Source organism: Topomyia yanbarensis, chromosome 2, assembly GCF_030247195.1.
Source record: "Topomyia yanbarensis strain Yona2022 chromosome 2, ASM3024719v1, whole genome shotgun sequence".
Classification (NCBI taxonomy): Eukaryota; Metazoa; Arthropoda; class Insecta; order Diptera; family Culicidae; genus Topomyia; species Topomyia yanbarensis.
In genome coordinates this window covers 61,864,175-61,885,951 of record NC_080671.1, presented here as the reverse complement: position 1 = coordinate 61,885,951, position 21,777 = coordinate 61,864,175, and the positions used below count along the sequence as shown (strand labels likewise).

Below are 21,777 nucleotides of genomic sequence, written 5' to 3'. Positions count from 1 at the left end.
TTATTTTATCAAATGATGCGCTGTTTAACGTTTGTAAAACATATCGAAGATACTAAACCTCCGAAATTGGCGGTTTCAAAATTATGTTATCTTGACTTTAAATTACTGTTTTTGAACATTTGACCTATACATATAACTGGTCATACAACAAAAATCAAATGCTCATCAAAATCGATCAGGACCTGCTAGAGTCGAATGGAAATCGTAATTTTTCATAAATTTCTCTCTACATTTGGAAAGTGTTATCCTCGTTATTATTCATATTACGTTTTCGTCTCCACTCGACGCATTCCCAAAATAAAAACCTGTTTTAATCCACCTAGTGGTGCAATTGTGCTTGTCTCATTTGTCCAGACTACGATTCCATAGCTGATTATGTTCAATACAATGGTGGAAATGAATATTACATGTTCAGTACGATTTGCACATACATACAATGGATCGACAGCCACGATCTTGAGATACTATGTGATACTGAAACATCGCTTGAAACCAGCGGCGGATCATGGAGAAAGATCCAGGAGGTCCAGGTCCTGCCGAAAATTTTCAACTTGTTAAGAAATTTTAAACTAGTTTTAATTTTAAAGTAGCAACCCCTCACTGCATACTCCCTCCGGGCCGGTATGATTGACGATTTTTGGAGTGATTGCATAACCTTTCTATACGAGAAAGGCAAAAATGTACCAAAGTCCAAAGAAGTCAATTTTTGTCAAACATCTCAATGTTTCATGCATTTTAAAGTCATTTGACATCAAAAAAATACAAATTTGATTTTGAAAATTTTTCATTTCAGTTTATATGGGAATTTGCTGTGTGATTGCACTCTTCAATTCGTAACTCCGAAACCGGAAGTCCAATCAATAAAAAATTCAATAGCAGCCGATGGGATTGTGCAAATCGGTTCAGCCATCTCTGAGAAACAGAGGTCACATTTTTTTCCACATACACACATACACACACAGACATTTTCCGATCTCGACGAACTCAGTCGATTGGCATATGACACACGGCTCTCCGGGTCGGGATTAGATTGACGAATTTTAGAGTGAATGAGAAAGGCAAAAACATTTTTAGCAAATGTTGAAAGTTATGCATTTTTTTGGTGAGCAGTTCTATGTTTCATAGACATTAAATCAATTTTATCTTCGCTTACTATTAAATAAAGACCCTTATTACAGTACATCTCTACAAAAACGAGCTCAATTTGAAAATAAATCTGAGGATTATGATTGATTACAGAACTCTGGAATTTTCTATTGGAATGTTTTAAGGCAGTAATTTGATATTGATGCAATTAGACAACTGTGAAATCAAGACCAATAGATCAGTTACATATCAGGACCCCATTCCGACAATTTATCAAAAGTCCTCATGATGTTTACAACAACAGGTTATCAATCTACGGATCAGATAATTGTTATTGTAGTATTGAATTAAATCAGTCTGCATCAATAAATTTTCAACTTCAATCCAATATTTTTTTTTGGGTGTGGTGGGGGGGGGGTGGTTGTATGGTGTTAAACCCCAAAACCTTCTCTTGGCTACGCCGTTGCTTGGAGTTAGTTATTTCGCTTTTCATTTTCAGACTTGTTTCAGATCGATCCGATGGTTATAAGTTTGAAAAATTGCAGTCAGAAGGTTCGCACAAATGAACATTTTTGTACTGATAAGTTATCAAGTTCCTTCCAGACAACTTGGAAGTGTTCGGTGATTATTTCTAGCGGTTGTAGATAGTAAAATGAAATACAAAATTCGTTTTATCGAAATAATGTTTGGCTTATTTCAATGGATTATTACTATATTGAACAATAAATAGGCGACAAAGAGTAATCAACAAACAATAAGCCATAACTTTTAAAGTATTCAAAATAGATATTTAAAGTCTTTAGTAAAGTTATTCGCAAAAGTAAGAGCTACAAATTTGCTGAAGACATCATTTCGATCTAATCACTTCCAAGAAAATTTGTGACAATATCTCACTCATAAGGGGATTAATCAGCAAAAGTATAATACCAAAAGAAAGGGCATATTACCTCCATTAAATTCTCCGAAGATACTATTGACCTAAAATAAGCCGTTTTGGCGTTAATAATAGATTACATGTTTTTGGTCATATTTCTGGCAATGGGAAATGATAAAAATCTGTCGTCCGCATTTAAAGCTAAATATCTCTTTTGATAATAGTCAGATTTCAATAATCTATAGCTTGTTCGAAAGGTATTCGTTAAAGCTGTCTAAAAACATATAAATTGTTAATTTATATTGTCAATTTCGGCAGATAATTTCAAAAAACTTCAAAAAACGCCATTTTTACGCATTCAAACATTCATATCTTGGAAACTAAACATCAGAATCAAAAACAAATTAATAGCGTTCATACTGTTTTTTAGTTCTTTCATTTAAAATTGGCTTGAATAAGATCGGTTCAGCCATTGCTGAGAAACACGAATGAGAATTTGTCCGTTACATACACACACACACACAGACACACACACACACACAGACATTGTCCCAAATCGTCGAGCTGAGTCGATTGGTATATAAGACTCGGCCCTCCGGGCCTCGGAAAATTTTTTAAAAGTTTGAGCGAATTCTATACATTTCTTTTATAAGAAATGTAAAAAATACTAAAATTATTCGAATTAATAAAATCGATAAAGAGAATAGAACGAGTAAATTGAGTAAAATAAATAAAATGACTAAAATGAACAAAGCGAGCAAAATGATTAAAATCAATACAATAATTAAATGAACAAAATGAATAAAACTTATGAAATTAAAAAGTTAATAAAATGTATCACGTAAACTAATTGAATTAAATGAATGAATGAAAAATAAATGAAGAGTAAAATGAATACAGGCAACTTCAATATAACGTAAATCTCCGTATTAAAATGAAAATTATATCAAATTGTACGTTAATTCGAAACGTCATTAAATGGTACAATATTCATGGTACAATATTTCGTTGAATGTTGACAACGCACAACTAATTTTGAAAATCCAACCTACCTATCAGTATGAAACACTTCTTCTCAATAGAAAATTCTTGTGGTTTCATAAAGAACAGAGTCTACAATTAAGTGTGTTTGCTTATATGAATTAAATTTTGAACCCAAGCCATCATTATGATCAGCGTATGCGTTTCATTAATTTTATTATTTAATTTAATTTTATTATTTTGATGATTTTATTTTTTTATTTCGATTATAGAGGTCATTCGCCTCTTCGGGTTAGAAAAATCTCTTATGAAAAATTTCTACCCCGTTGTGCGGGATCGGGACTCGAGCCCAGAGCGGCTGCGTACAAGGCAATCGATTTACCAACTACGCTACGCCCACCCCTGATTTTATTTGATTTTACTACTATCATATATCATTTTCTTAATTTACGAGGGACGATGGTTATTTTGATATTCTTCTATCAAGTGACACATTAAAAACAACACTTTTATGAGGAATAAAATCATACATGTTGGTATACGAACATACGTCGATATTTTACAACTTGTTCCGTATATTCCGGAATTCGATTTCCAGGACTTTTTATTGTTTTTGTAATGCAACACTTTAAATACTTTTAGCCCGATAATATATAAGTGATGACTTATAAACTTTAATCCTTAGAATAGACTATAAAGTTTCCACTTGTATCCAGGATTTAAGAATTTTTGAAAATATTGGGTACTCCGCTAACCGGTTTCCTAAATAACCCAAACCGCTTGTAAAACGTGCACAGTTGCCCGTATAACTATAAATATGAACTCTCTCTCTCTCTTTCTCTCTTTGTCTTATTTATGTGATGTGACACATGGTAGAATTCGAAAACAATCTTCGATCTTGGTAAACGAAGTCTCTGAAACCAACAGTAAAATTTTAATAAATATTCCGATTAGATCGTCAAGGGGACGTAATTTCATGCGTCACGTGATGGACAAGCTACAAAAATAATCATCAGTCCAGGGAACTAAATTTTGGAATATACGAAATTGGAGTTAAATGTTCCAAATTATTTTCAATATGATTCGTAGATTATCTGGTTCAAACCCGTGCGCAAGGGAAGGGTGTTAGGGGTTCAAACTCCTCCCATGAGGGTTTTAAATTACTTTTAAAAAAATTATCTTCCTGTTCGGGAAAAAACATATTGCGATCCGTTTTGACACATAAAATGTCATTTGAGTTCGGTCTCTTTAGAAACAAGTCGTTGAAGAAACCAAGGAAGAAACCTTACGAGAGTAGAGGGATTCCATGAGAAACCGGCCGACTACAAAATATGACCATCGTCGATTCGAACGAAACTTTACATTTGTGTTCGGTTTATGAGCCTCCATGATTTTCTCTGGCAATTGCAATATTCTGATACAAGGGCAATTCTTCAAAAGGGCGTAGACGTTTCTACGTGCAATAATTTCAAAATTTTTTTGTTCGATTACACTATTTTATACTATTTGAGAACGAGTTACATGGAGTGAATACTTCTGCACTATAAAAATATACACTGAAAAAATGTTGTGTCATTTTTCTTAAAAACAAAACTTTATGCTAAAAATTCAAATTGCAAAAAAACCTATTTTTTCTATTTTTTTTATATTTTATCAACAAAAACCTAAAGAGAAAAGAAATATTTTGAATGTGATTTCATGATGGAGAAATTATCAGCAAAAAAGTTTTTCTAACAATAACTTTATACATGTTTTTAAATTTCATACTAATTGACATACAAAACTATTTTTTACAGAATATAATTCTAAGTATCATTTTAAATCAAAATGAATTTAACAAATATCTTCCAAAATGCGATAGTTTTCGAGATATTTGGATTTTGCTCCAACAAAATGAATTAATTCATGTAATTTAGGCATGGGAAAATTCATTCACTCGCGCGACTGTTGCTGACTGTGGATCACCAAGTAACCACAATTTTGTGCTCACTAAATAACGATGAACAACGCACCAAGGGAGAAAAGTAAAAGCTTCACAGTAGGTCACTAGATAAGAAAACTGCGAATAAACAGTGAAACTTAAAATTTTTAAGAGCAGCGTTGATTGTTCGCTCGTGAATGTTTATCACGTAGCTTCGCGAAGCTCATAAAGGTTTCTTGATGCATGAATAAAACATACCCCATATTTTTTCACAGGATTTTTTGCTGACAGAGTGCGTTATGGGTAGTTTTGTGATACACTACAAGTAATTTGATCTACTAAAGTTTTTTTGCGGTCATTTTTTCAGCGGTGCATTGTTGCAAATTTTCAAAAACGTTGATTATCGGCTAGTTTTAAAACGGTAGATGGTTTTCCAAGCATTAATTATTTTGTACGACTATGAAAATGAAATAAAACTACATAATGAAAATCCTATGCAAATCGCGAACCGCTCGAGAAGAGCTTCGCGAACGAAGCTATCCGCGTTGGGGAACGATAGAATAAAGACGCAACTGATGTGCTCCTTCGTTGGTTGTTATAGCTTTGGCACGCGTGTGTCCGTCGCTACAGGTTGCTAGGTATCATTTTCGATGCTAACAGAATACATCACAACTGAAGAAAGCTTGCTTATGAAGTGCGAACGAACAGTTCACGATGCGATTTTTCCCATGCTGTCAATGACAGTTACTATCTTTTCCGTCCGTCAGCAAATCACAAATTACGCCATTCGAAATAATACATGCATCTTTCAAATCCAGAGGTTGTAGGTACTTAATCGGTGTTCGTTCTTTTATAGATTAAAATTAAACAGCAACAAAGGCGTGACTAAAGGAAACCAATCTGAACATTGATTATTTTGATAACATAAAATTTCCAAAAATCTCTCGTTGTGTACCTCAAGTAATCTGAAACGCATTATCCAATGTATTTTTATTGTAAAATATTTTGTTTTGAAGAAGTTGTGAGCGATATTGTGTTTTTAAGCATACTTTGTAAATTTTCCTAATTATAAACATTTTGTGTTATTTAAGGTGGGTTTCAATCTATTCCCCGAATGATTAAATTTTTCGATAGTGCGTGAAAAGAGCTTTCAGTATCCGTTTATATATTTTACCTATCCATACACAAAAGTAATTGTTTAAATCCTTTTTTTATAAAATATGCGGTTGGGGTAAGTTGGCGGTGACGCACACGGGGCAAGTTGGCAGTGCAAAAATAGTCATCAAATATTTTCATTTGTGGAATTCACTCCAAAGTAAGTGTCTCTCGTCAATGCAGGGGACAATTATTTCGGCCAATCGCCTGAAGAATTTCGGAAATTTGCTTTTGAATATGGAGTACGCTTCGAAGACAAAATGAAGGGGTATTGAGACTGAAATATAATGAAAAGTGTCGAATAATATACAGTTTCATAGAAAAAACAATCGGCACATTTCATAAGAACCACTGATGTAATTGAATTTCCATTTGATTGCTTATTTTCTGGCATTCCGCCTACCTACCCCATGCATACTGCCAACTTACCTCGAAGCTGGGACAAGTTGGCGGCTTTAGATAATGAATTTAGATAACCGGATTCAAATTACAACTTTACTATCATGATTTGTAATAATTTCTATTGCGTCATTCTACGGATTAGTCTGTCGTTTGACTTCCGTAATTACCGGACAGTTTTCTAGAGATGATAACATTTTTATTCTCGTCAAGTTTCAGCTGTAGGTCAGATATATTCTTTATAAAAAGTTTTGCATGGTACCGAGAATATCGGTACTTATTTGTATTCAGTACCGGTATTTCGGTACCAAAAATTGGTCGGTATTCCCGGGATTTTCGGTACCGATATTACCGGTACTATAACCCTAGTCATTGGGGCTGGTATCCACTAGGAGGTTAATATCACTATTGTTCTATTCCGGACAACCTGAGCCAAGAGACGTCGGGGCATCTTGCAGCAGAACGCAGGAATCGATCCAATGAGTTGCTACTCCCTTGTCGTAAGAAGCGACTAAAACAGGACTACACATATTTCATTTACTAAATCTTTTAGGCTATCCAATTTTGTGTATTAACTTATTGTTCCTTTTCATTCTGCTTATCTATTTATGATAAATCTGCTTGGTTCTCTTTCTAGTAGTTAAGTAAATAATAAAGTATGTGCACATAAAATCATACAAAGTAAGTTTTCAGTACAGTTGATTCTTATAAGTAAAGACCCGTTTTATCAGCCCCTTGGCGAATTTAAAGCTGATAAAACAGGGACATTAATAAAATCGGGACATATATTTTTCTGTCTTTTTAATAAACCTATGTTCCTTAGATATACCCTTGCAACCTTTTCTGATTATTTTAAGTTCCCCTTAAGGGGTGTAAAAAATAATATTTTTATTTTTGCATTTTTCGGATCTCTAAGATAAGAAATATATGCCCAAGAAAGGATTTACTCGAATTCAACTTGGTTCGTCTGCTAGAGCCCATCAAACTATCAACTATCAATTTTCATATGAGGCTGATAAAATCGGGGGTAGAAAAATTCGGAGGCTGATAAAATTGGGTGCTGATAAAATCGGGTCTCCACTGTATTGAGCCGCTCAAAATGAGTTCCAATTCTCGATGCGAAAACAATCGACTTTTTTTTTAGTTCTAGCCCCAATTTGTATTTCTCGTAGAATTGATGTTTACATGTTCTGCATGCAGGAGTATTTCAAAATCATCATCAATCTCATGAATCGAATTTCGTTATTCCTGGAACTGGTCGAATTGGATTTAAGAAGTCATATATTATCATGTTGATAAGTGATAGCAATAATCCGCAAACCCAGACAGAGCACGAATAAATTAATGCAGTATGTTCTATTCATGTACTTAAAACGAAACAGCCAATTTGCATTATAACATTATACTGACTGACATTTGAACTCGGTTTTAAAGTTGATTGATTGAAAAGTCTATTTACTTATAGAACTACTGGAATTCGTTCACTAGAAAAGCCGTTTCGCACTGCTAGTTAGGATATATTTTTAAATTACACTACGCGTCGTTAAAAGGCACTTAATTAAAGTAACATGTGGAACAATTCTGAGAACACCCTTCATACTTCGTTTTAACGAACGATTCGATAGAACGTGAACTTTTCGAATACGAATGTACGTTATACCGAAGATTATCTGTAATAATAAACAAGAAGGGACTAATGATTGTATTTCTTTCGAACTGAATGAAACACAACAATTTTTGAATCAAGTCAGCTTCAGCTGCAATCTTCACAGCCCCGTAAAAAACCTGAGGTCCACTTTTCAAATGGGGATGAGTGAATTTTTGCCCACACAGCGCACACAGGGGAGCAGAGCGATGCGTGGTCTCCGAGGCCTACCGACCGACCGTCAGCTACTCAAAAGTGGCAGACCTTGATGAAATACCAATCCATGGTGCGTCAGACCTTTGATGGCTCGCACTGACCAAAGAAACCCAGCGGCAATGAATGTTTCCCCGTATCCATACATGCATGCTGTGTCGAAGAGGATGTGAGCGAGACACACACGCGACATTGAAACATGCCCGGATCGATCTCACAGAGGTTACCGAAAAAATGAAGACGCAGGAGATCTTGCACAAAAGAACGCTGCGCGTGGAATTCAGGGAACACAAAATGCTAAGAACGTCGAGCCATCGAGGAAAATATGTGGCTTTTTCGTATTCTCTTTTGCTCAGGGTTCCTAGTGAAGAAACTCTTCCTTCCAACTTTAGCCCTGCTCATCATATGTTGCCGAAGCCTGCCATGATGCGTGTAGAAACTCGATTGCTGTTGTACGTCATCACGCTGGATCTTAGATGACGATGATTCATTACAATTTGTCGTACGAATTCAATGATTGCCCATCGTACATCAGAATAGCCCGATCCCCGCGTAACAACTGGTTGTCTCTCGATTCCAAAACCTACTGTACCTACTTCAAAGTAACTGCGACCGAGAGTCGTTGGAATTTTGAGGCCATCACAAGAAAGGTCAAAATTCCATCCATGCTCTGTGGTAAATGAACTGAATATTTTTCGCCTTCGTTGCTTCCTCCATTTCTGCCTCCGAGGCGTAAATTTATCCAAGACGTCGATGTTGTTGCTGTTGTTGGAGCTGCTGCTATTCATAGTGAATTCTTTTGCGGCATCAACATCGCGTACGGTTGATCCCACGCGGCTGACTTTGAATCAGTCCAGACCAGGCCAGGCTTGTACAGCAAATCTATAGTAGAAGTAAATAAATAACAAAAAAAATGTAATTATCACTAGGTCTCTCTTGCGCGTATATTTTTTTATTCTCTGTACCTCCTTCGCCTCTTGCGAGGGCAGATTCCGCGTTCCCTTCTTCTGTCCAGGCGATCTGTTTCTACAGAGGCCGCCACGAGGTACCCTCCCTTCAGGTATCTACGATGACGACAACGGCACCAAGCTAGCGCAAAGAAGCGTTGTTTTAGTGGAGCGCGATTGAACGCGCGCCTTCGTTTTGTTTGAATTTACTCATATAAAAGTTACACACAGAGACCGATTTGAAGGCCAGCCGCATTCCAGAGCGTGTTGTGCTCCTGGTAGGCGAGTTTCTCTCGGTCGCTCTCTTTCTCTCGCTGCTCTGCTCGATCGCTCTTCACTCGTTGCGCTTTGCTTGATGATCATCGCTGCTGCTGGCTCGCGCGGAACAATTTCGCTCTCTTGGGCAGGAACGGCTTGCGTAGCACGGCTTGCGCTCACAAGGTTTCACTACCAGCAGCAGTGCGGTTCGACGCGTAGTTCGTTCTCGTGAGGTGCGATCAGAATATCACGGTTGTACGCGAATTCTATGGCTATTCGATCGGCAGCAGTATAGTCGTTTCGTGATTCAGTTCATTAAACAATTTGAAGACACAGAAAAGTGGAGAAAAAATAGATTAAAATTAGTGACGAATCCAGCATCGAAAATGATGTAAGTGCCTTAAGTGTTTAGATTCTAAGATCCTATTGGGTTAGAAGAATGATGAAACGTGAGAACCGTGCATTGAAATTCGAGTAATTCAAACGTCGCCAGCTGAATCGCTCCAAACTAGATCCGGCTCGAAAGCCGGAGGGCTTAAATCCCACATTTTCCTACGTGTGTTCCGTACTTATTAACGTGCCTCTTCCTATGCGTATGTCGTGCTTCAAACGATTTCAAAAAGTCATTAAACAAGAAAGCAGTCACTGCGAAGAACCAAACGGGGAAGAGTTTGTCTAATTGGATGTTCCGAACGCTGGTCCGCTGCAAGCTAGTCGTAACAAAAACCGTTGGCATTTGTGTTGCCCACAGGAGAAACCGGAGTTTGTGCTACAGACAGAACTTTGATGACTGACATCAGACAGACTCGAACAACTTTAAGGAATATGAAGATTGATGAGTGTTCAGATATGTAATTATCCTTGTACATAGCAACGATCAGGGTTAGAGAAGACTGGTGCTAAGGTGTGGTACGCAGCAGCACGGGTCACCTTATGGAATTGTGATGAAGAAAAACCATCTCATTATGTTGTGTTAATCCTGTTTGGTCATCTGTTGGTATTTTATTGATATTGCAAAAGCTTCAGCTCCTCGGTTTCATCAACTACAGCTAAGCAACGCCGCGTTGTTGAGGTGATCCACTTTGATGCGAGGATAAATCTCTCAGCAAAGGCGAAAGAAGAAACAGAGACGCATTCCATTCCCGAATGAGGAGAAACAGACGAAAAGGTTCAATAAAAATTGGATGGCTGCTAGCTCTGTGGAAAGGCATTTAAACACGCTAGACTTGTCCGAGTATGAGTGAGTGTGTGCGAGTGAATGTGAGTTTGTGTGATGAGACGTGGGGTAGATCTAGGGGACTCCTGCTGAGCTAAAGTGTTTCATCTGTTCAAAACTGTGAGGCAGGATCATGCATCAAAGCTTTCGTGAAGTGCTAGCGGATAAAGTGATTTTAGTGAGACTTTGAATGACTCGATTGCATAAGAAAAAAAAACTTTCGACGACGGTACTCAAGAAAATCCGAGCACCTTTAAAGCTAATGCCGTTCGCCTCATGCATGTACACGGACAAGAAGGTAGTGCCACATTTCCACACATAAACGATGGGCGGCGTAAAACCGGGAGCGCAGTTGTGTAAAAAGTAGCTCCATAAAAAAGTTACGACGACGACGACACAAACATTCTGGTGGTTGTTGCTTTGCTGGTAACGCCGCCAGCAGCGCAAGCAATGCTCGTGGTGAAACGTAGCAGATTCGCCGCAGTGCTGTTGGCTAATAACAACCTGTTATGTGCCGCGCCACCGTGTGCTGGGCGACCTCTTGGTTATGCTGGCTGGTGGCTACTGATGGACCGCAGATTTTTATGTGTACACACCTTCATCGCTGGCCGTGGCTGACTCCTTCCGGCTACGGCTGCAGCCGGAAGGTTAGGCGAAATGTGCTGCATCAAATGTGCTCCGGTGTGGAATTGGGAATTTGCACCTTCGCTCGATGTGTTTCGTGGGGAAGACTCAGAATGGTGGAACAGACTGTTAATTAAAACATTAGTATTGTTCAAATGAAAGTGGACAACAAATTCCAAGCATATAATTTAACGCAGAAAAATATTTTTGTCAGTGTTTTGAGTAGGGGAAAGTACGGTGAGATGAACATAGTAAGAAAAGTGAATTCAGTGCTTATCTCAAAAACTGCAAAACTAAAATCCTGATTTGGAAAATTTTAGATGCTTCTGAGAGATACTGGTATCCAGATTCGAAAAATAAATTAAATTTTCCATACGACGTTCTATCTATATTGTGGATTTAATGCTTGACCTTCGTGCATTGAAAAACCTTTATCTTCGATTTTGTTAGACTCTCAGAAAAACCTTTGTTGTATTTTGTACCGAAGGTTCAGGCACATTGATGGAAAATTGTTCTCAAAAAAATATTTATTGTTATTATTGTTCTTGATTTTCCCTCTTATTTTTGGTTTTCGGAATATCGAACAATCAAACTAAAGTTTTCAGATTTTTTTTCAAACTTTTTCATAGACATTTTTCAAACTCACCCGGTACTTCAGATGTTAGAGATTTATTTAATGTTGTTTGTAAAGTGCGGGTTTGACCCGGAGACTCCGGCTATTGGAAGCGATTGCTGGGTCCTCGGGTTTCACGACGATTTCTCCGGTTTGGGCGAGATGAAGTTTCAGAACAACTGATCCAGCCACGATTGTGCTCTCTCAATGCTACCATTGATTACTCCTACAGCGACGTCTATTTGTCCTTGCGAATCTCCCAAACGATTGTGGGGAAATATCGCTAGATTATTTCCTCCCCTCAAGGATTCCCAGAAGACAACGCAGTTTGCTTTCCAGTTGACGCCGTTGTTCTGCGTGATCCATTTTCTTTGGCTGTTAACCGTAGAGGACAATGCACGTTCGGCTTATCATCCACAGTGAGATTGGCTGGTGCTTTTGGTTACCGGAGAGAAACGAAATTCTACAACCAGAACAAATGTTCCATCTCACCAAGCTGTAAGATTGTAGCACTAGTATTATAATTATTCTGAACGCTCAGAACTGCGAAGCTTGTTGAAATGGAAGGGGCAAATTTCGCTGAAGGATTATTGTGCCGAAACCTTACATTTGGCGTATTCTGCACATTACAGTTTTAAAAGGCATTCAAAAAACTTTATAAAAGCATCTGATCGGCCAACTCGGCCTTTAAAAGTACATCCTTTGTCACAAAACTTGTTCAAAAAAATTCATCTTTCTGTGTATCTACCGCTTATACACATATGGACAAAATTGAACGAATTGAATAATTAGATTGTGATGATTATGCGTCCTTATATATTTCCATAGGAATGTTACATTGGCAATTTGTAGGATAACAAATCCCTTGTTCTTTTTTCAAAATATTTCCCCTTTTAAACATATTTTTACTTTTTCGAAAAATTCACATTCTTTTGAATTTTTATAGAAGTACTGAACTTCTTTCGACGAAGCCAGATAGTATCTTCGCCTTACTTTAACCGGTATTCGCGTATTCGAGTGCCAACTTCCGGACAGTTGATAGCAAAAGAACTGAAGCACGAATATATCATTTCTCGTTTATATCACTTTCAAAAATATCGAACTAATCTAAACTCTGATTTATGTTAGAATTGTCTTATTTAAGCCTACATTTCGAAACGCTACAACTTAAAATAATTAAGCTAAATTTTGGCTTCATGACTATTAGGAAACCCGGTGTTAGTTGGCGGTTTCTCCAATTTTCATTTTTCATATGTAAAAGATTGGTGGGGTAAGTTGGCAGTATGTATGGGGTAAATTGTCCAATCGGTAATCGGGAAATAAATACGTAAACAAATGGAAGTAAAGACCCTATGAAACGCGTTAGATATCTTTTTAACAAAACTGTGCATCGCCTGACTCTTGCCGTTACTTTTTGGGTTAAACATCCTGGCATTTTGACTTCGACGCGTACTCCATATTCCAAAACAAATTTAAAAAAATCTTTAGATAAACGCTCCACGTAAAAGTCCTCTGCATTGACAAGTTACGCAAGAAAAATATTGTCTAGCTTTGGAATGAATTCTAGAAATAACAATAGTTTAGGACTCTTTTCGCACTGTGATAACCACTGCCGCCTGCGTTACCATCAACTTACCTTTTATTAAAAAGAACAACTTTTGTTGATTTCACCCCCGATTGAAAATATCCAAAGATTCAATAGCGGCCCCTACACGTTCAATACTTTTGTCAATACACAGTATTGGCGATATTGCTGCAACACGTCATTCCCATTTGAAATGTACATCGTCAATACAATTTTTTTCCATTGCACATTCAATACTTTTGACAATACTCTCTAGTACTGACGATTTTGTTACAATATTTCAATCCCATTTGAAATCCATATCGTAAATACATCATTTTTTTTATTACACATACAATACTTTTGTCAATACTTTCTAGTATTATCAAAATATTGAACGTGTGTGGGCCGCTAATGATTCAAAATTCCAAAGGTCCAGAAATACATCTTTGAAATCGAAAAGATTCAAAAACTGAAAGATGCAAAAACCAAAGATTTTAAAGACTAGTTACACAACAATAAAACGATCCAGATATACCGTTTTCCAAATTAAAAATTGATAATTGAATCCAATCATCCATAGAAAAAGATGCAATGAGCCAAAGATGCCAAGTATATAAAAATCAAAAAATCCAAATTCAAACGTTCATGATTATAAAGATGATAATGAGACGGTAATATCAGAGACCTCACCGAAGTGAATCAGAATAGGCCGTTAATTAGAAAGTAGCAGATCACTCGCAGTACCTTCCGGCAGTGATGTTCAAATACTCGAAAACTATTCCGGTCGAATATTTTACTACGAGACCCCAATATTAGAACTATTCTGCTTCAATTACAGAAAACATTCATGATCCTAATGTTTACAGATTGAAACATTCAAGGATCCTAAAAGCAAAGGTCTTCAGATGTTAAAACTAATCCAATGATCCGAATGAACTGAATGATCCAAGAACACAATCCAATGGGTCCAAGATTGAAGAGTCCAAAGATTAAAAACTGAGCTCCAAAAATCTAATCACAAATGAGTAGAATGATCCAATGCATCACATTAATTGAAAGATCCAAACAATTCAGTTGTTAACAAATCCCAAAAGATCCACGAATTCCTAAATCCGACTGATGAAAATTCAAAGGTGGAGGATTGAATAATCGAAAATTCCAAATATTCAACGATCCAAAGGTTCAAAGACTCAGGACACAAAAGAACCCAATGATCCAGGGATGAATTGTTTCAAAGATCCTAGATGTTGAGATACAAAGTTCTGCAGGTCCACATATTCAAACATCCAATTTTTCAAAGATCCAAAAGCCGAAAGATCAAAAATTCCCAAAAGAGATTTAAATAGTAAAAAGGATACAAATGTCTAAGCAATAAATAAACCTTTGATCAAGAAAACAAAAACCCTGCAATGTCGAGCTGCAACTATGCAAAAAAATATCACAATGATTCAAAGTTCCAAAAGAACCTGAAAGATTAATGGTTTCAGGTCAATTTGCCGAATTCCATTTAAGCGAATGGCATTTGGCCAAATGCTATTTGGCTGAAAGGGTCGTTAACCCAAAAGATATTAGGCCAAAAAAATCAATCATATGCCATTTAACCGAATATCGATTGGCCTAAGGCCGATTGACCGAAAGCGATTTAATCGAGTATTAAAATTTTGTCAAATTTTTATAGTTATTTTGAATACGCTAAATCGATTTATTGAATACTTGCTATTAGTGGGTTAAAAACTGCCTGTCGATATCGAATGGCAGATAAGACGATAATTTTGATAGTAACATAGTAACACGACTTGTAATACTATTTTGAAAGTAAAAATACAATGCTCGAGTACTTTTTGAAATGGACCTATCAAACAATGAGAAACTCTTTTCTGTTAATTATTCAGTAGGGTGTCACTTTTTTGCTATGCTGAAATTTTGACTACTGCTGGTTATGAAATTAATCGAGACATAAAAAAAATGTTTGTAAAAAATTTGAGCGAAACTGAACACATTCTCCAAAGCGATTGAAGTTTTTTATGTGAAATAAATATATTTTGTTACATACATTTTGTATGAAAATTCATAGCTTTCTTCAAAACGGTAGAGAAATTTTGAACTTTGGTAAAGTTATCCATCCATAATATTTTACAACTATATTAAATTTCAAAATTGAATTTTCAAATAAAACATACAAAAATACACTCGTATTTTCCAAATAAATCTTCCATTGCTTTGAGCCATGTTTTAATACGGTTTAATTTGGTTCAAATTTTGCACAAAATGCATTTTTTAGTAGCATAATTGATTTTATGACCGGCGATGGACAAAAATGCATTACCGCAATAATATCTGCCATCGTATTATTAATTCATTTTTAGATTTGTCATGTAATGCTAGCCAAAACAATCATAATTTTAACTGTACTAGAAAGTAATAAAAAATGTGGGTGGGTAATGTCTGGGACAAAACCGAAGTGCAGTAGGATACACTTAGACTGTTAATTCGAATGCCGCAAATTTTTACTATCTTCTGCATGGTTGCATTAAAATCAGTTATTTCTGTATTTCTAGTAGAAGTCCATCTATAATGGTACCCGTACATTATTACTGGAGATATATCGCATGTTTGCATAATATTCACATAAATCACTTGCGATGCGTGGCCAATATCAAATGTTAGACTTGCTCCCAGGTTTCAACCCGCTATGTTATTTTCAAGTACTATTTATACTACCCAAATTACCCATCGGCCCTGATTATTGAAATGAATGTGGAATTCTTGCAATAACTGCAATTGTCACGAATGATAATAATCGACAGCGAATGTAGTCACAGGAAATTATTTTTAATAAAGCACTTAACTTTGAACCGCGAAATTCACAAACAAAATACATAAAAGAACATTGAGCCATTAAGCTGAACCTGTTGTACAATTAATTTGATTCTACGGATCGTTAGAAAACTGTGTTTACAGCAGCATATACGATGATACATAAAGCAATTCGTATCATTTCATCAGCAGAAACTTATAATATCAGCATCCAATAAGCCAACATCATCTCATCATCGTAACCAGCTAGGAATGGGCGGTGTCGATGCAATTTTTGGTGAATTTATCTGAGCACGCCACACATAATTTAAAGAGCAATAGAGCGGGATCTCTCACGCCCAATCACTTCATCTCCAGCGCAAAGAAAAGAGCGTTCTGCTTTTTCTGTGGTATGTGATCATTGTATGCATGAAACTGGCGCGCCTGTGCATCATTGGAATGACTGCTGGCGGCAGTCATAGATTACGCATATTACCCCGAAGAGTTTGATCTGGCATATAATGTTTGCTTACTACGAGATCAGAAAGCAAACTGACGATTTTTTTATGTGTTCTGTTTTTATACGTGTGTCGCATTTCATCAGATGACAAAGGGACAGTCCCAGCAACGCTCGCTGCTTGGTAGAATTGTACGGGCCAATCATGCAGTAGATAATTACTGCATTCACAAAATCCATTATTTCCATTATTGTCAGTAATCGTACATACTACGGAATTAGACACAAAATTGTTGTACATGTTTCCAATAAAATAACTCAAAAATTTTATTTTTTCATTACCTAAAACGTCAGATATTCACGTTCAAAAACTCGCGTAAAATACTGGCCGAAATTTTTGAAACGGGGCCCCTATATTGAAACGATAGAAGTATTCTACTTCAAAAAAGTTTTATTATTGCGCTGTTATAGTCAAAAGAAAAAAAATAGCAAAGAGAGTATCACAACTAACAAGTCATTTTGAAAAAAGAGAATTGTTTTTACATAACTGTCTACACACTGTACAGAAAACCACAAATGTTTTAAGAAAAAGATGTTTAATAATCAGTTCTTTGGCCTACAGTTCATGTTATAAAGAAGGACTCATAGATTGATAAGGATAGGAAGGACAGCTTTAATTGATTGAACTATAGTGTAGCTATTCTACTGATCTTTTTTAGATGGGCTTTAACATATAATGCAAGGCAAATAAATTCTAAACAAAACAATATATTGGAAAATGTTTGCATGCATGTTGATATTACACGATGACTTCTTTTACTGCGTTAGCCAAATGTTAACATATCGAGCAAATAAAGCAAGAATCTTCACTTCATGATATCTGTTACTCCGTAGGACATTCAAAAATTTTAAGACACATTTTCAAATTTAGCTTCGAGAAAAACAAGTGTACACAAGAGCTTAAACCAAAATTTATTTATTTTGCCATCTTCAAAAGGGAGGCCCAGTTGGGTTAGTTTTAAAAAAAATTATTCCTAGAAAGTTAAGTTTTTAATACAATGAAGACCTTATTTTATCAGCTCTCGATTATGTCCATCCTCAGATTTGAAAATACATTTGATGGGTACTAGCAGACGAAACAAGTCAAATTCGAGTAAATCTATTAAACAGCTTCGGTATATGAAAGAAAAGTAAAAAATATGTCAGCCTAAAATACTTCAAGAAGCTGATAAAAACGGATCATAACTATATATGTTAAAAGGAAGGATTTTTTTTTGGGAAAAGAAAGCTTTTAAGCCCCTTTAAACCTACTTATTTACAGCTACCCACTATCCAAACATAAATTGGATATAGTAGAATATTGATCAATCCGGCGCTAGCTTGGCCATTGCACTAAGTTAGTGTAGGATTCTGATAAGATTAAGTCCAAACGCAAATTCCATAACTAATCTGAAAGAAAGTGTTTAAACATTTTGCTAGAGAAGCAAAATAAAAATTATTTTTGACATTTTTTCGCTAACGACTTTTTTATAAACATTTTAAAGCATTAAAAAATATGTTCTATAAGTTGTTTTTAAATTAAAGGTGGTTTATAAACTTGATACTGAATTGTTCTGCTTCCTGCTTTTCAACTTGATGAGAAATGATGCATTCGTACTCATCTTGTGAACAATAAGGCATATTCTGGGAACATGCTTAAAAATTAAAAATTATATAATATTATAAACATGGATTGAGTCACTGATCCGATGTCTATATTAATTCTACACACGGTGGTGCATGGAGAACTAATGGACCCGCGAGTGGGCTAAACTCGCGAAGTATTCAAAGTGTATGGTGCGAAAAATAGTAAAAAGATTGCGGATACCTACACTCTTGAGAATTTACCAAAATTCAGACGAAAAATCAATTCCGTATACGACGACAAAAAATGCAGCTTATAGGGGGTATGAACCTATTCGCGTCATTACGCCCTGTCCATTTGAAGTCGCTAGTTAGAGCAGCGTCTGTCATCTTTGTTCAACTCATTGGGTTAAATGGTAGGGCGACAATTAGGGCATTCGATTCTAGATGTCATTGCTCTCAAATACGAGCATTTTCCTGCTTACAGGGCATTTGTGTTATTATATTTATAGAATACAATTTATACGCATTCGATCGATTGTAGGTTTAGTAATTTATGAAATAGGGAGGCACCATCCATAATATTGCGGAAATAGGCACTTTATTCTACTACCAGGTTCCCAATTTTATAATACTCTGCTAAGCGGGGTGGTTCCAGATGACATTGTATTGATCACGATGGGAAAAATTCGTAAAAAGGTGTTGGTATGGCAAGCGATTTGCTCATGTGGCATCATAAGTTCATCGTTCTTAATCAATGATGAAAATTACAAAACTGAATGCATTCGAAACCGGCTTTTACCTGTGTATCGAAAGCATGATATTCCCCCATTGTTTTAAATATATTTAGCATCTGCTCATTTTGCGTCGGCTACTATAGATCTGCTCAAACGCCATAATGACGGTTTGGCAATCACCACCAACTGCCTGATATTGGGAAGTAATTGAACCATATTTGAGAAAGGATGGGCGAAATGTGTTTTAAAGCTCGAAAATAGACCACTAATTTGCAGAATCTAATGGATGGCATCAAAAGAAAAATTTGAGTTTTTCAGTAAGATAATTTAAATGGCCTTCAACGAACATATTCGTCAAAGAACATTGTAAGATATGATTATTAACTACGGATTTTTTTTTTTCGAAGATAATATTTTTTTCATTAGAAAACTTGTGTCCACGTTATAAAATGAACAGTCCTTATGTTCATCGTAAATTGTTGAAAAAGAAACCCAACGGACAATGAGATTCCAAAGTATGAATGTCATAGCGATTGATTTCAGTAGAAACCCCACCCGTAGATGGTGATCCCGAAAACCGACCAAACTTTACAACCGTTTCCCCCTGTCCACTATCAACAGCACACGAATCCATCACTTCGACCCGTTGTTCTCAAGCGGCAGCAAAAGCCATTCTTCACCGTTCCGGCCGTTTGAAACAAAAAACCACAATGACTCGCATCCCGCAAGTTCGACCGACTCTCGACTCGACTCGACAACGCGGCTTTCTTCGCGGCCATCAGCCAGCAGCGACTGCTTCTAAAGAGCAGCGCAAAGAAGACAACACAAAAACGGATCCACATTCCTTTAGTTTATAACCCGAAGGGATGTAAAAACCTCTTTTCACAACTCCACCATCTGTTCTTTTCGTGCTGTGGTTGAACGTGTTGTACATTCTTTCTCTGCCGCTACTGCTGGCTTTCTGGAGGAGGAAAAAAAGCCTTCAACCGTCAAGCTGCTACGTCAAATTCGCTCTCGGCGACTGGACCGACTGCTGCACCGCATCTTCCTTCGAGAGAGAGAAAGAGAAAAAAAAAAAAGAAATAAATGATCCGAACGTGAGCAAACGATCTCTAAATTTAGGGACCCTTCCAATGTGAGACAACCCGGCAAAGTGGGATTTTTCTTCCTCCCTACATATGCTGCTACGTCGTCAGGCTCCAAGCGATCGGTTTCGTTTCTGTGGTTTTCAGACGAAACTAAAAATTCAAATTCTGTATACCGAGCGAATGGCTACCTGGAACTGAACGAGCGAAAGGATAATTACACAGGTTTTCCAATTTCGAGCTCCCCCGAATTACGAAGCAAACTACCGAATTTTTCCATCCCTTGTTGTCTGGCAGCAGATTTACTTTGTATGGCAAAAGAGCATCCATAATCATAGCAATTTCATTCCCGAACAGAAAGTACATTCCGCAGAACTAATTTGGTACCATTTTCTTTTCATTTTTATTTGCAGGAAATCTTTCGTAGAAGTTAGTTGCACCTGGTAACGATGCAGCATGCGAGCTTTTTGTACTGTCAGCGCACCCCTAGAGGTTTGCGCACCACCGTCCCGCCCTCTACCTCCGGGTACAAGATTTCTAGCTTTAAAGTAAGTACACCTAAAATTGAACTGTTAAAGAACATCTCAAACCTCAAACATTCCATTCCAACAATTTCACCTCTCGCATTATCTATCCAGCTCTCTCTATATTTAATTGAACTTTCTGACCTGCTTTACTAAAATTCCAATACCGATAAACCACCAATGGCAACCCAAATTCCAAACTGAACTAATTTGTTTCTCTTTTCTCTTTTTCTTGCTGTCGTCGTCACTGTTTATCTCGCGACTTCGCCCGCTGCAGATTATTAGGAACACCACAGCCACGCACACTCTACTTCCTAGTCGAAGCCAAAAGTCGCGTCCGCGAAGTATACGCACAAACATGCCATCACTTCTCCAAACAGGGTATGCTGGACACCGAACTGTTCGGATTAGCCGTGCTGATAGGTAAGCCAATCTTCAATTTCCTGAACCTAGATCCTGAAAATTATGACCCATTTGAAAAAAGGGAGGTTCGTTGCTGCTGCATCTGCTGATAAATCGCGAGTCGTACCTACTGTTCATGGAACGGTACGAAATTACAAAAAAAAATAGCCTGCAAACGAGTTCGTCGTCTTACGACGTTGAAATCTTTCATGAGGATTCGAAATAACTAAACGTAGAGACCCAACTGTTTTGATTTTATAAACAAGCTGCCAGTTAGACAGAAAGCGCTATCTGGTGACGAATGGGTGTGGGAATGGGCCCACAAAAAAGCAGTCCTTGCTCTTTTAACCCGATCATGGTAGGTATTGTCAAATGTGCACGGTATACTGATTTATGATAGGTACACCAAAGCGCACTGTGACTGCGCTGATTCAGTGTAACTGGTGATTTCTTACAGAGGGGTCTCTAGCATTTTTTATGCTAAAACTAAGACCATCATTTCGAATCACAACATTCCTCACTAAAGCTCAAACATCAACATCAGATCGATTTCGAATTATACCTGCCACACCAATTATCATCTTTCCACGGTTTTTGATTGGCTTCGAGAATCCGTAGCCAATAACTAATTGGCGTAATGAAAAAGAGCTATTG

General features: G+C 36.9%; 1 long non-coding RNA gene across 1 annotated transcript; it reads left to right on the top strand.

Annotated features, from left to right (window-relative positions):
* Positions 1-9,637: 9,637 nt before the first annotated feature.
* Positions 9,638-21,161, top strand: LOC131682463 (uncharacterized). Its single transcript, XR_009304089.1, has 3 exons — positions 9,638-9,870; positions 20,611-20,745; positions 20,999-21,161. It is a non-coding gene; the product is annotated as an uncharacterized LOC131682463 (long non-coding RNA).
* The last annotated feature ends 616 nt before the right edge of the window (positions 21,162-21,777 follow it).